This window comes from Numida meleagris, chromosome 5 (genome assembly GCF_002078875.1).
Source record: "Numida meleagris isolate 19003 breed g44 Domestic line chromosome 5, NumMel1.0, whole genome shotgun sequence".
Classification (NCBI taxonomy): Eukaryota; Metazoa; Chordata; class Aves; order Galliformes; family Numididae; genus Numida; species Numida meleagris.
Window position 1 is genome coordinate 67,935,405 of NC_034413.1, and position 16,137 is coordinate 67,951,541.

The window sequence follows — 16,137 nt, forward strand, 5'->3', positions numbered from 1 at the left end:
AAGCATTCTCCATAGGAGGTGACTCTGGTTCCTGGCTCAAGAAAACACAACTTAGTTACCAGGTTCCCTTCCGCAGCACTCTGAGATGATTTCAGGACATCCTCATTTCAGGATTCATCCACCTTGATTTCTGTTCTTAGAAAGTAATGAAAGAACAAACACACAACTCAGGAGGAACTTACACACTGCTGGCTTGGCTAAAGCCCCAAACTCCAGCTCAGCTCTACAGTCTCTTACAGGTGACCAGCACTCACAGGCAGAGCCCCAGCCTGCGAGACACACCGAAAGGGGCATGCTCTCATCTTGACTTCATTTATGGCAGCTCAAAAAGAAACGTACTTGGGGGCTGAATTTTTATTTAGAAGAAAATATGGGAAATCTCTCTCTTCCTTTCTGCAGGACCTGTAGATGGACTTGAAGGGAAAGATATAAGCCAGCAGGTAAAGCATTAAAACATACTTTCTTCCTTCTTGCTCCTAATTCTACTAATACTAATACCATAAGTGTTACTAGAAACAAATAAATAATGAAGGAGGAGCAGGGCACTAGTGAAAGAATATAAAAAAAAATAATCACATCCATTGGGGATTATATAGTGCAGTGTCCCGAGCTGTCCCACAGCAGACCTCCTCGGGGCTACTGTTTCAAGTAAAAATTAAACACTACACAGAAACAGTTCAAGATTGACATTTTCCAGCTTTGTGTCAAGTTACATTATTTGAATGAATCTCAACTTTTAAAAACATCAAAACACCAAAGAAAAGCAGATGAGGGCCGTGTAAAAAAAAAAAAACTGAGAAATAAGACTCTCACTGGAAGCAAAACAGCCACCCATGTTGAGTATTACCAGAGGCAGGATTAGGTAATGATGTCTTTAAATAAAAATTACCATCCGCCCTTTTCGTTGCATGTTCAATATGAAAAACGCTCGTTACTCCACGAGCACTTCTTGCTCGTGCCCTTACTCAGGGGGTGCACTCCGTTTTTGCACGCCCACCTCACAAGAACCCCAGGTGAAGCTGAACCCAGAAGGAACCCAGCAGCTGCTCCACACACCAGCACCTTGCTCAAGGTCTCGAGCCACAGCGACGCAGGACGCAGCCCCGAAACTACAGCAGGAGCTCTTCAGAAGCACAGAAAAAGGCAGGCGGGATTTTTCTCTAAGTTACCCCAGAAATTTCGACGCTGTCTTTAATAACAGAAAGCACTCGACCGCCCTCTCCTCTCATCTCTCAAGCACTTGCAGAAAGCCTGCTCTTAACCCTGCTGCACAGGCTGAAATTCCCTTTCATCTTCCATTTATTTTCATTTTTACCTGAAGGGGAGAGGAGAGCTGGGTTTTTAAGCACAACAAACCCGTTTTGCAATGCATTAGATTGTGGTCTCCTTCCGTGGACGGGAATGCATACCTGAACTTCTGCAGAAATAACAGTTTCTCCCTTTTGATTTAAGTATGGCACGTATTTAATGTAATGTTCATCTATATATGTTCTCACTGTTTAAGAACTCGGCGCAGGTGTTATTAATAAAATAAATTTATTTTTAAAAAGGATGCTATTCTATAAGCTTTGAAGCTCACACATAGCCTAACTTAACCCAGCTTTGGCTCATCTGGTCTTTAAATGACTCCTTTCATGTGGTCAGCCCACGAGCCATACGTACTGCTGCTCAATCACGCCACTGTACATCGTCAGCGTGAGGATGATTTGCATGATTTGCATTTCCTGTACCGTTTGAGCTTCAATGAGCTCTAAGCACCACGTACAAAAGAAACCACCGCCAAGTAATGCAAAGATTTTAGTTAAACCAGATGAGACTGTTTTAGTCAGGCTGCCAATAAGAAAGGGAAAAAAAAAAAAAAAAAAAGAGTCTCAGGGATATCCTGTTAAATAAGGATTTATTTGTAGGGAATCTGAACCCTAGACGAGTAGCTGCTTCTAAAATCTGAAAGTTGCATGGATTCCCTAATAAATATGGCCTAGGATCAAAGCATTCAGCGAGAACAGTTTTTTTTCCTGTGTTGGTAAGATTCTGGCATCGCATTTTGCTACTAATTTATGTATTTAATAGTACATAAATGGGTTCTGATTACATTAGCTTTCCTATCGGTTAAAACTAAATCTGATTAAACCGAACTCACTGATTGCCGGCTAAATTTCTCCCTGTGAAGAAATCTTTTATTTTATCGCAAATGATCAATAAAAGCTGTGGGACAAATATCTATGACAGAAACAGCACTACAGCGGGCTCAATGAATAAGTATGAAAGTGAAAAAAAAAAAAAAAAAAACGTCGCAGAGCCTCGTCGTCACGAAAAACAGAGACAGATGGGGAGACAGACCTATATGATGCTACAAATAGATGAATATCTTGCAAGGATGGCAACAAATGTTTTAAGACCGAGTCGAAATTTGAAAAACTGCAGATTTGCTTGTGGTACTGCCTTCACGCTCACCTGAAATCCACGAGCTGGATGATAATCGTTACACGTATCAGCAAGGTTTCAAAAATAACAAGAAAAATGCGCGGTGTACTTAATGGCCTTGCGAGATCTTTTCCAGATAATGACACAATTAATGATGCCGTTATTTAGCACAAGTCCTGCGTTAGCTATTAGTCAACAAAGAAGAGAATTAAGGAAGTTTGCTTTAATTACGCTGCAACTTCAAAACAGAGGTGTGAACTTCACGCGCGACGCTGTATTTTGCAACGGGTCTCAGCTTCAGTTGGTAGATAAATTCAGAAGGATGAACATCTAATAGCACGCTGATAGAGCTGAGCGGCATCTGAGCAGCCGTTCATCACGTCCGCCTGATAGCAACCCAAGGCTGTCTGCTGGAACACCGGAGGAATCTGCATACAATCAAGCTTAATGAAAACCACAGCCAACTCCCGCCGCTGCTCTTTCCAAAGGACATTCATTCTCGGAACGTTCAGTTGCGTCTTCAGCTCTCTGCGCTATCAAAGTGTTACCAAGTTGTAAGAAGAGCTGTTTACCAAAGGGTTAAGCCCCATCTTGAACATGAAAAATTCACGTATTCCATTGTTGCCTGCAAACACACGGCACCACAACATTCTATAGCACGACTGTAACATTTAGCAGCAGAAACGGCCACCATATTAAAAATGCCTTCTGTCATTTTTCCACTTAGAGATCCCCTGCATAATGCTCCTATTTAAAGGTCAGCTAATTTTATTATAGAAAGTAACTAATAACCTTCATTAATTCTTGGACGGGCAGATTTCTAGCACATCAACCAAATAAATAATACACCGAGGCAATACCATACAAACTGAGCTGTGGAGTATAAGCTCTACTGTGCGGGCAAAAAAAAAAAATAATCTGCATTTGCAACAGACAAAAGAGGTCATTAGAAATGTAATACATTTTTCTTCCTCAAAAGCAGGAATAGATGGAGCTGTGTAAAAGCAGGTCTGCTCATGTTCATCCACGGTCCAAAATGCTGAGGCTATCTAATGAGGTGCTAAATGCTCTCACCTGCACACGGCCAGGCACAACCCCAAATCCCCAGTGCTACATAGCATGGAGATGCCCAATACTGGAGAATGTCCCTTACAAACTTTCTAATTTAATGACCAGAGAAAGTGAAAATACCCAAGTTAAAAGCGTGTTTATGTTTTATCTTCACGATATCCCTTGTAGCGAAAGCACCGTGAGTGCTGTGTGCTCCACAAAATGATTCACGAACATCCACGGTTTTATCAGGCGATTTTCTTGTACACCAGTGGACTCGCATGCGACGCTATTCATTATCAGCCTTTCCCAGCACGCTGCTTTCAGTTAGTTTGCTCCTAAGAAACATTACCGCGCTCGAAACTAAAAATAGATTGCTATTTTGGGCTACTTAATCACATGAGGAAAAGAAACAGTTTGTATCAGTCCTCTTTAATTTACAAAATAATTCCGCGGCGCGCCCCGCGCATATATCATGGAAATCACTGGCACTCCACCGGCAGGGCAAGCTGCACGCCTGCTGCCGCCGAAGCAAAACGTGCTTTAAAAGATTCCAGCAACAATAGTCCTGTGACTAAATAAGAAACAGAAGCAGAAGCCATGAGCCAAGCAGATACCTATCGGTTTCCTTGAGCTTAATCTGATTAAAACGTGGCTCTCAAAAATGTTAAATAGAATGCCACGTCAGAGAGCAGGCATATGATAAAAATAGCTCCTGACAGGAAATCATTATTAAACCGGCATTACTAGTGTATCTGTTATGGAAATTTCCCTGTAATTTTTCAAGGTTTCCCCTCATGCTCTTCTTAGAGTTGTCTGTTACGCTTTCTTTTTTTTTCTTTTTCTTCAATGGCGTTTAAGTTTGAGATGTAAAAAGAAAATTATCACTGCAATTTTCCGACTAGATTCTGCTCAATACCATCTCAAGTATGTCGTACATCATCTTGTCATTCACTTTAACAAGAAATCACATAACATTCATAGGCAGAAAATAATCCAAAACGGGCAAGTGCCACTGTGGCAAAAACACACTCGTATGTCATGGCAGGAAAAAATCTTTGATTCAATGGCTTTTGTAATGAAAGCATCTTACACATTTTTAATTGGGGAAAAGCTGCTAGGACTGACCCGAGAGCTATTCTAGAGTCCATCAGCCAGACTGAGAAAAAGTAAACTTCTGATGATATGCTATCACACATCAACATTATTTAAAGCTTACGTAAGTAAAATACAATTCAGCACTCAAAAATCCCAGCCACTGCTGTCCTGCTCACTGCTACCGTCCTCCTCACAAACATCCCAGTGATCACTGTGCCTTTGGAGCACCCCATAATGTACAAGCTGGATTTGCAGCGCCTTGTCCTGCACTCGGTCACGTACTCCAGAAAAAGCTTTTCAAGAAAAGTGATTTCTGGTGTTTTCTGGGACCTGCTTGATGCCCACTCTGGGTGTCAATGCATTTGTCCCACCGAGGCCACGATGTGCCTGACCCAGCATGAAGGGACTGCACATCCCATTGGCTGCGGTACTTCAGCCTCATTCCATGAAGAGTCTTCCAAGAGCGCTCCCATCTATTCTGCTTAATATCCCTCTCATATTAAGAAATTATATCTACTAGAGGGATAATTCAGCTCATGGTCTTACTATGGTCATCTTCCTTGACAAAGCAGAAAAAACACCCAACTGTGAAACATTAGAAACCAAGGTTCAAGCCATCTCTATTTAAATGCAAATTTAGTTAAGATCTCATGGCAACACAACTCAACGCATTCTGCTGATAAAGATGGGTCCAGAAGTCTAGGATCTGAATCCCTACTGTAGACTTCTACCGGGACACGTGCAATGTCACAGGGAAGGATGGGCAGCCTGAAATGCCAGGAAGAAAAGCCAGCTGACAGTTAAAATGTCAGAATATGGTAAAACACAGAAATGGAAGGGGTGTGGGAAGCCAAGGATGAATGAAGATGGAGCCTTCTGCAAACTGCTCTGCAAGCAGTGCCTGAAAATTACTTCCAATGCTCCTGAAAGCCCAAGTGCAACATTAGGGTCACATAGCAAAAGTTCACTCAGATGAACAGCATTGCTCTTATCCAGTACCACCATCCTGAAGCAGAGTGGTTATTGTGCTTTCCCAATGGCACTGAAGAACCCAAAGCAACCAGTACGCACAAAGCAGAACCTCTCTGCCCACATTCCCTGGCCAGCTTCAGCCTGCCTGGACCCGCTCATTTCACCACAAGTATGTTGGCAATCAAGAAGAAACACCAACTTCCACACCAGATTCCCAATAAACACTGAATCTTATCAAAAGAAACATACCTGCAACATCTGAAATGGTGTCCGACCATAGCTTCCCAGTTTGACATACTGATATAGAAGTACAAGCTAGCAGATTAAGAAATTATTACGCTATTAATAACAGCATCAATAGCATTGAGATCATTGGAAGAGACCTTAAAGATCACCTGGTTCCATCTATTTGTCTTTCTCATTTGCTGCCCCATCTCATATCTGTTTCTCTGTACTACCCAATGAAACAAGACACAGTGCAGTGGAAAAACTTTCAATCTCAAGGCTCTTCACAACAAAAATAGGTATGTGTACAGTTATATAGAGGACTAATCCAATCATTGAAGGCAAAATGAGTCATCCACTTCAGAAGGATGACCTGTAATTAAACAAGAATCTGCAAAACTCTTAACTGCAAGTATCAATTTCAACCTGTGACGTGAAGAGCAAGAAGCATCCTACATATGGGAACCATCAATACATACTACAGCAGAGCTGCCCACAAAGTAACCTCTCACCTAAGGAAATTCTTTTCCTTAAGAAGCCAAACAAAAACAATCTGAAATATTTATTGCCATGAATTTCATCCTCGTTCCATAAACTGCTTAAGAGACATGACATCATGCTAACCATCTAGACCCGTCTGGCTGATAACAGACCCAGATTTCACACTGAAGACAAAGTCGCAGAAATGTGGAAGGGTGCAAACGTACAGGTCGCAGCAGATGCTGAACACCAGTCTGCCTTGCCAAGGCCAGAGCTGACAGTCCTGCAAGCACAGGAGGTCTGGCAGTGTCCAGGGCTGGCAGTGCAAGAACAAACCTTGCCAGCCTTCCGCAAGGCTGCTGCCCACAGCTCCTGGCTACAGGGCTTCTCCACAAGTCAGTGCATTTCACAGAAGGCAGAATGACAAGCCTGAAAGAAGGTTAATACTAATTGAAGTCTGCAGCAGGGCGTAGCAGGGAACAAGTTCAAAGTAGCCATTACAGAGAAATCCATCTTAAACATACCCAAGCGTATCTCAAGGCAAACTTCTCCCCAGTCACCAACCTCTTGCTTCCAGGCCACACTGTAAATAGGCCAATTTCCAGCTTCCAGTTTGTATACAATGGAATTCCAAAATAGCACTGCAAGAGCACCTGCAAATGCGTTTCATTCAGTTTTAGACACCTTAAACTTCCCAAGACTCTGTGAAAGAGCAGTTAGTGAGTATTAGATTGGAGGAGCCAAACAATCTTCTGTGAATGTGAGCACCACCTAGGTCTAATCTCACTGCAGCCACAATACATACTGTTCCTTCATACCCACTTATTCCAGCTCCTCCTTGGGGCAGCTGGAAACTTTCCACCAACAGAAAGGTAATAGACAAAATAATTTTGGTTGCCGTAACGCTGGTACGAATGAATGATTTCACCCAGTCTACAAGGCAATCCTCTACGGCTTATGCAGTGAATTCAAAAATTAAAACGCTGCTTTCTTATTCTGAGTGCATAACCTCCTCAAGAAGACTATTTTCAGACATTTAAAAGAAAACTTGATTTTACAATAGGAAAAACGAGTGTACCACATTTCAAACCCATTAAAATATAAAGTTCTGGTTACAGGCGCAACAATCTGCCTAATTAGTTTTTCCTAATTAGCAGGATGCTCTAACCTCTTTAATAAGACTTCTGTGGACAGAATGTTCCATATTGGTTATCCATCTGAGGAAAAACTGAACAAATACTTCTGGAGTACAGCTAATAGACTGAGCGTGGTCGGGCTTCGTGGTCAGCAGGCTGCTCACATGGGCTGGCACTTAATACTGGCAATCTGCGAGAAGATGAAATATTCTACTTAAAACGTACCATGGCTTGCGTGACAACTCTCTTCATAACAACAGCACTGTAAAGACAAAATTAACGGTATTATGAACGTGAAATAATGAAGTTACCGTTTTAAATTCCATAGGATGGGAAAAAAAAAAAGAAGTGAACGCACGTATGGACCCAAATATGCTGTGCAAAGGTGAGCTAAAGAGATAATGGGGAGGCATATACCACAGCGATGCTCTAACAACCCTGAGTGTGGCTGAGGACTTGTGCTCCATCATGCAGCATTTGCACTGCACACAGTTTTTTACCTTCCTCTTCATGATTCAAGATTCCTCTTAGTCTGAAGCAAGCAATTAATAGGCAACAATTCTATCTCTGAGTCCTATCTCTTGCAATAAGATACACTCCCATTGTTACTATACATTGCCCACGTCATTCAAACTATCGGTTGAAAGACATGCAGAGCTCCAGCCACGTCTGTGGTCAGAGGCAGATGCCCGAGATAAGGACAATTCAGGCCCTTATTTTGTTAGGAGTTTGCAGAGGAGATGCTGAGCTTCATCTCAACAGCTGAAATATTCTTAATACAGCTTTGAAAAAAGCAGGAAGCACACACAAGCATCTCAGGCACCAACCCATTCTCCCTGCAGAGCTCACCCATGCTCTGAACACACTGGTCTTGCACCCATCAATAGATGTCCTGACGGCACAGGAAAGCTATCAGATTTTTCATTTTTTTCTCATCAGGATCTAAGAAAACTGAGAGCCATGTGCAAAACATAACTGCAGAACAATCCCCTGAAAAATGCTTGCCAGACAGTAATAATAGCAGGTATAGACATCATAAATATTGTCTTTAAATACACCTGAATCCCAGAGACCCTATCCAATTCACAGTGTCAGTGACCTTCCATACAATTGTTAATGATGGAAATTAGTGCTTTAGAAGGGTAGATACCTACTTTTTAACAACAAATGTACACGCTACTCATCGTAACACAGCAGGGCACACACACAAGACAAGACTTAGGTTCTCTGCTCCGTATTCAAAAAAAAAAAAAAATTAAAAGGTAAGTTTTGCCATTTGTAACTCATGACACAATTTTGAATAATTACATTACAATCCGTTCTTCCTGTTTTGAAACTCCTATCTACAGCCTCTTCCTAGAGATCTGCTGACTCGGTAAGACCTGAGATCTCCGTTCAAAGCATGTAAGACCTGGATGCCTCAGCAGCCACAGAAACTGCTGAGGTCTGATTCCAAAGTAGCTTGGGGACACAAGGTTCTTTGCAAGGCCAGCATGAAATCTCACCAGAGGAAGTACAATGGTAAAATAGATCCAACTTGCACGATCTTGAGTAGACAGTAATGCTAAAAGTCCAGAGCAGACAGCAATGAGGTCTCTGTATCCAAATCCTGGACCACATCGGTCTTTTGCCTGCTTTCTTGAAGACATCACCTACAGTGACCTGTAAATACAAGGGCTCATTACGGAGGACCCCAGATGACCCAGAATACTGAAGCTTAGTGAAAGTAACAGAGAGCAAAGGGAAAAACAGTAGTCAGTCACGATTTGCATGGTACAAGGGCAGGTATAAAGTTCTTATTTCCCGCTGGGATAGTCAACAGCCATGCTAAGAGGTGCATAATGCCCAATGGCAATGCTGGGCTAACTCAAATTACCTACTAATTTTCAGGGAGCTCATGAGGACAGGATGAAAAAGACTCATTTAGAGGCTGAAGTCAGAAAAAGAACAAGTAAAAGGTTAGTCTACTACCCGAGACAAAAATACTTCCAAAACTTGCCAAATGGAGCAAAATAGTGAGGAAAAAAAAAAAAATTTGTGAAGAACCCTTGCAGTCATCACCCTTCACCACCCTACCTACTAATCACATCAGCCTCTGCTGGTGTCATGATGCACTGGACATTCTTGTAGGAAAACAGGGCTAAAGCACACGTTTCCTTTTTATCAATGGCTACAAGGCAGACAGAAGTTATGTCTGGCACTGTAAACAGTACGATGGAGCACAGTTCCTTCAGAAATAACATCTAATTTTGGCTCATCTACAATTTATTACAGGACAGCTATAGCAAGAGAAATTCTCCTCCTAAATTAATTTAGGAATCATTTCCTTCCAAAAAAAAAAAAAGAAATTAAAAAAAAAAAAAGATAACTTTTTCATTACAACTTCCCCAGCAAGTCATCTTTTTCTCTTGCATAATTTTAGTATCTCTAGCACTATTTCTCCAAATGCATTTGGCATATAAATTTTTTAGCTGTTATGTTTTTAATAAAATTGATTAGCAGGAAATTTCTGCATATGCACAGTTTAAAATAATTCTGTTCCTCGGGGTTTAAACACAGAGATGTCACTATGTATGATAACTGTTTCATGTTTAGCGAGTTACAACTATTCTGTCACAAGTATGAAATGTATTTTGCTCACAAAAGCCAAAGGCGCTGTCAAACCTGCAGCACTGTAGAAGAGTAGGAAAAAAATGCCTGCAAACTAACTGCTACTAGATAATGGTCCCATTTATCATTCTTAAATTCCATCTTTAATTAAAAATGGGATATCCTTTTACATAAATAAAAATTGCATATGTTCTCAAATTACTCCTCTCCATTTTTTTTAATTCATCCACGTGTCATATACACAGCATTATGAGATCAACACTTCTTCACACCATACTCCATGAAAAACATTTTTCCATATTCCAAATAGACACACATCTTCATTCTATGCAAAACACGTTATTTTAAATTCAAGAAAATCTCTCTAAAGACAAGTGAACGAGACTCATTGCAGGAATACCACTCAGCTGCAACAAAAAGGTAGCTGAAATAAATTTTCTACTGCTCTTCTTACAGTAATTTACAATTTTTTGGTGTTTTTTTTTTTAAAAGCCTCTTGCTAGACTAAACGTTCTAAGCAGTTACATTGGATAAAATTAATATGAGAAATTTAAAGCCCAGGCTGGATATATCTTTCCTCCTAGTGATTATTGGAAATACTACTGATAACAGGTATAAATTCTTTCTGTAACTTCTGCCAAAAAAAAAAAAAAGAAGTATATGTTTGTTTTTGATGTTCTGTCATGGCTGCTTCCTTCATTCTTTCCTCAGGTTGTTATTACACAGAAGTACAAGCTTCAGCGTGCAACAAGTAAAATGGAAACGACGAGAGTTAGGACGAAAAATGATGAACAAGTTGGCAAGGCTGGAAACATAAACAATAAAAAAACTAAGTGCTCTGAAATGGAAAACATTCTTTAAAATGATGGTGTCCACTGGACCATCGGAGTATATGTGCAGGAGGGAGGGAGGGAAAGACATGGACAAAGGACAGAGGCAAGAAAGGGAAAATAGTATCCAGGAGAAGGAGATTGCACAGATCTTCATTATAGAACAAAGAGGTAAAAAGCTTTTTGGTTGCTTTGTTTTTGTCAAAGATATTCTAATGAATAAACAGAATGTACTTAGGTTCTTGATATATCTTTTAAAGGGAGGGTAAATCAACCACCATCCTAATTCAAAGCCTATCGAAGGCAGGTACCATTCCCAAGATACTTGCGCTTAGCAGAGTAACAGGGGAGAGGAGGTGGAAACAAATTGCTCAACACTGCAGTTTGGGGGAGTCAGAAATCCCTATTAAATTTAATGCAGTCCAATACACTGCAAGTCGGCACATAATCAAACTACGTATACGTTTTATATCTAGGGAAGAAACATCACAACTTGCGAAGTCAAGTACTTTATGGGCCAGTTTAGCATTTCAGTTTGCTTCAGAAGAGCGTTTATGAAGTGACTCCAACAAGTATCTTCGCTTACTGTGCCTCAGCCCCCACCTGAGCAGTCCCCAGCACCACGAACTGGGGTCTTTTAGATGAAACTAAACGAGGAGGAGATGCTCCTGGAGAGCATTCGGTGCACTCAGGCCACCTCTTATGGACATGCAGACCATAGGAAGCTGTCCACATGTGGTTAGACAGACAGCTCCCTGAGGGACGGCTGGGCCTACAGCCCCATGGTGCTTTGTAGCCTCCCCACAACCCCATCAACCTGCAGTACTTGTTAACGTACCGCCTGCCTACGTAGTCACACACGGGTTACAATTCCAGATCTGGCTGTAATCACAGAGGAACCCAGGAGATCGAACAAGGAAACAGCCTTCAGCACATTTCTCGAGCGGCCTACCTAGCCTTTCCCAGTGCGACCCATCGCCAGAAAAAAAAAAAACCCAGTGACAAACCGTGAGATAAGCAACCATTTGAACAAACGTTCAAATTATATCTTCCGCGTTACGTTTAGAAACCTCCTCCTCTGAAAGGCTTACCATTGCCTTGACGAGCAGAGGATACCTGTTGTACCAGTGGATGTCCAGACGTTTCGCTACCACACGCCTGGCCGCCCTGCAGCGCATCCGGCCATAAACCAGCTCCCTCTAACAGCCCTCCTGTTGAGAGCTCTTCTTCACGTTGGGTACACATTAACCCTGCTGACTAATTCTTGCTCTGCTGCAGACTGGCAACTGCACCGTCCCTGGCAACCTGAGCAGTGGCATTCAGAACTGCAGCCTTCCATGTGCGTGAGTCAGGCTAATGCTTGCAGAAATCAAAAAAGATTAGTGGCAACGCAGACCTTCTCCCAAACCGTTTCACTGTAAACTGTTTGCGTTACATAAAGTTTCTTTTTATTATATATACTTCACAAAATTCAGCCAAGCTCTAAGTACCCATTAAGGAAAGGTAGGTATTTGTAACACTGGAATATAAAGCTGTAAATCCAAATCACGTGCAAACCAGGAATCTGACAAAATTTGTGCTCATTTCTACGGTACAAAAAGAAAAAAAAAGAGATCAGGAAAGAAGCAGCACTAAAAAAAAAATAATCAAGATTTTTCTCTTTATTCGATACAAACCATAAGCTCTGTTTCTTTCCCTTTGAAAGATCAAATTAGTGTTACAGACCAGAATGACAGTGAATTGTAGAAAGCATCATATTCCTTATTATACAGTACTGTATATATTTTTTATTTGAAAATAGAAATGTAATCTATAAGTAATCTAGAAATAAAATATATACACAGCAACCATTTAAAAGGACAGATAAAATGCTCATTAAAACCCTAAGTGCAGAAATCCTGAATCATAATGCACAATTTCATTACATTTTACTGCCAGCAATGTAAATATCAATTCTCCAGGTGATTCATAAAATTCATTTTAGAAAGAAAAATAAGGATTTCCCCAGGCACTCGAGAACATAAAGGAAAAACACATGCTACAGTTTGAAAAACCAGACTGTTCTTTCATTGTCTCATCAGAATATTTTTCTGGAATTTCAGCAAATCTTTTACACATCAAACGGACAACTGCCATCTCGCATTAGTACTGTCTATAGATCACGCACCAATCGCAACTAGCTTACTTCCCGCTCCCGCACCTCTCCCTGCATTGTGTTAATCATTCTGATCTTATTTATGCCAAATTTGAGATCATATATACTTCCACCGACTTCAAAGGAAGTCGCCTTGATTTAAATTCCTCTAAAAACTCTTTTAACTCTCCAAATTGTGGGAGCGCCTAATAACGGGAGCGGAGGGGGGGAAAAATGCACGGTGGGCAAATTAAACAACTCAACTTTTTGGGAGAGAAGCGTGCGTGGGGGGGGGGGGTTTACACACCAAAAAAAAAAAAAAAAAAAAAACGTAAAGAAAACCTGTCACTTTTAAAATGAATAGCAACCATCTGCCAGGATTTTATCTGAGGCAAAGTTGATTAATGCAAAGTGAATGTTTAAGATCACATCGCTGTCTCCCTGAATAAATTTCAGGTAGTTTGCTGACTGAATTATTTGTTCTGTTTCTCAAAAGGTGCCTTTTTTTTTTTTGTTGCCGTTGTTGCCAACGTTGGATTCTTCCCCCTCCGTTTTTTACGCAGCCAGACCTAAGAATAAAAGCATTCACCCTCCCAGCGTCGCAGAGCTGTGCTGCTGGCTGCCCTGCGCGGCGGCAGCAAGGTAATTAATCTGAGAACAAAGGAGATCCCACCTCCTTCACCGACTTCAGGAAAACTTTCAGGCAGCCTCGCTGTGACACTGCAAAGCCAATTTTAGCCGTCTAATTCCGAGCAGAGACAAAACACAGCGCCGGTGTTACTCGCAGTACGAAATGACTCTGCATTTAGGCTTTCCTTAAGCCTTCCACTGAAGCATTAACCCTAATTTACACAATTTTCCCACTGCCAAAAAACAATCAAACAACTAAAAAAAAATAATCAAAACTAATATATATATATATATTTTTTTTTTTTTTTGCTCAAAACAGCTAGAAGCACAGCATTTTTCTTGTATCAACTTTAACGAGGCACAGATTCACATTAGCACTCTGATAAAAATCAGTCTCAAGCGGTAGATTTTGTTCTAAAGAAGTTCAGCCTGAGAGGTAACGTCCGAAGTGTTGCGAACAGATCCAGGTGGCATTAAGCCAGAGCAGACAAAGCCCAGTTTTACACGTACGTTCCCACGTTACGTACGCTCAGCATCAGATGGCCTCCGAGCTCCCCTCAGCAGAAAGGAATTCACACCCTTTATTCAGGCCGGGACAACCTCCATTATCTGGGGCTAGGGAAGCAGAGGGTATCATCTGCGATACGCCGCGCAACTTCTTGCGGTTCCATATGGACGTATATGCTCTTTGCTTACACTCCAAGCTGGCTGGACAGGAGCCAGCTTTGGTCAGAAGTCACCAAGTTGTTTTAGCTCAGTACACGGTGCCTGTGTCTTGTATCTCGGTAGGGCTTATTAGTTGAGGCTCAACACTGCGCCAGTACGGCCATATGGCCTTCTGGTGCGAAGCGAGCTCACTACCAGCTAGTTCAAAGCGTGGGCAGAAGGAATGTGTATGTGTTTGCACAAACCCGTGTTAACTAACCTTTGTGAACTCAATGGATTTGTTGGGTTTTTAAAAAATAATTTTTCAAAAAGGAAGTTTAGTACTAATGAAATGAAAGCAGCAATGACCCTTTCTGCAGCTAGGGAGGGTAATGAGGAGCTCGAGACGAGGCAGTGTCTCCTACACTCATCTGTCAGGGCAATTTGCCCTTCAAATGAAGGAGGCCCAGGGTGCCTGCTTTGGTATCTCTACAGCAAGGCAAGCACATTGTGATTGGTATCCATCCATGAGGCTACAGAATAGAGTCAGCCACAGCCACGTTATTCTTAACCAAACATGGTACAGCGTCTTGGGGGATACCGGCTGTTGCAATCAACCACCAACTCATTTGCTTGTCCCTTTGTGCCACCCGATCCAAGAACAAAAGACGACTCACCAAGCCATACTCTAGGGGTACACTCTGTACGTAACTGGCAAAAATACACAGTTCACACACAAACACACACGCTCTGTAACCTCCCCCTGACCACACCAGCTCACATCAGTATGCCGAGCTGTCCCACCTTCAGATACAATGGAGTTGAGCAAGAATGTCAAAACGCACAACAGCAGTAACTGATGATGAGTCGAGTTTTATGCACCTAAATATGAAAGCAAACGCCATAAAATAAGCAAAAATAAGCATCTAGCTTTTTTTTTTTAAAATTTCTAGGTGTGTGGTTGTATTTTATTTAACTACTTATTAACACTATTAATTAATTTATTATTATTTAGGACCAAAAGCTGGGAAGATCTTTAACGCAGGGAAATTATTCCTCTTCCCACAGAGGTTATACAAAGATGCCAGTATTTGACATAAAGACGTAAGGACATAAGACAGAAGTGTTCCCAGCACAAATGGGCATCTATGTGTTCAGCCTTAAATGAAATGCCTGAAATTTGCCTGCCTTGCTTCAATTCCAGTCTCCAAAGTTCTTCCCCAGGACATACTGCTTACAGGTATTTTTCTGAAGAGAATGCATCTAGTAAACAGAAAGTTCAGTGGGATCAGTCTTACATTTAATTAATCATTGTAATAAAAATTACAGAATCACCATTTCTAAGAGAACGTTTTCGATGACACCAGCCCATTAGTTAGTTTTAAAAAGTCACTAATAACGTATGTTTTTTTCTTTATAGAACTGAATGAAAGCATTGGATCTGAACACAACCCTTCCTCTTGATGGGGTTAAGATGTTATTTAAAAAACAAACCAAAATAAAACAACACAACACACACATAGACGTTATAAACTCTTGGAAGATGACATATATTGCTCAGCACCACACTCCTCAGATTCCTTCTCAGAGCTCTATTAATTGAAACAACGATTTATTTACTTTTTCTCTTCTATAAAATGTAAAAAGCATAGAGTTTGTCTTTAAAATATAGTTGTCAAACATCAGCGGTATATATATACTAACATTTACCCGAGGGGTATTTCAGGGCAAGAGTTTGTTACAAATAAAATCTTTATTCATATGAACAGCTACCTGGGGGGCAGTACTGAATGTAACACATAATATTTATATATGTAGGTTTTTTTGCAAATAATCTAGCAGTGCTATTAAAGCAAACTGGAAGCTACACTGCACTTCAGCCTTTCTGCTTTGCGAATCTAAA

At 41.1% G+C, this 16,137-nt stretch overlaps 1 protein-coding gene across 21 annotated transcripts in view; it reads right to left on the bottom strand.

The window, feature by feature from the left end:
- The window catches only part of GTDC1 (glycosyltransferase like domain containing 1), a 166,875-nt gene that overhangs the window by 94,545 nt on the left and 56,193 nt on the right, over positions 1–16,137 (bottom strand). Inside the window, exon 2 of one of the 21 annotated variants that reach the window (XM_021399437.1) lies at positions 7,611–7,647. The exons of the other annotated variants lie outside the window; for them this stretch is intronic. The gene's annotated coding sequence lies outside the window, so the exon portion shown is untranslated. The remainder of the gene's footprint in view (positions 1–7,610; positions 7,648–16,137) is intronic. 21 annotated transcript variants of the gene reach the window in all.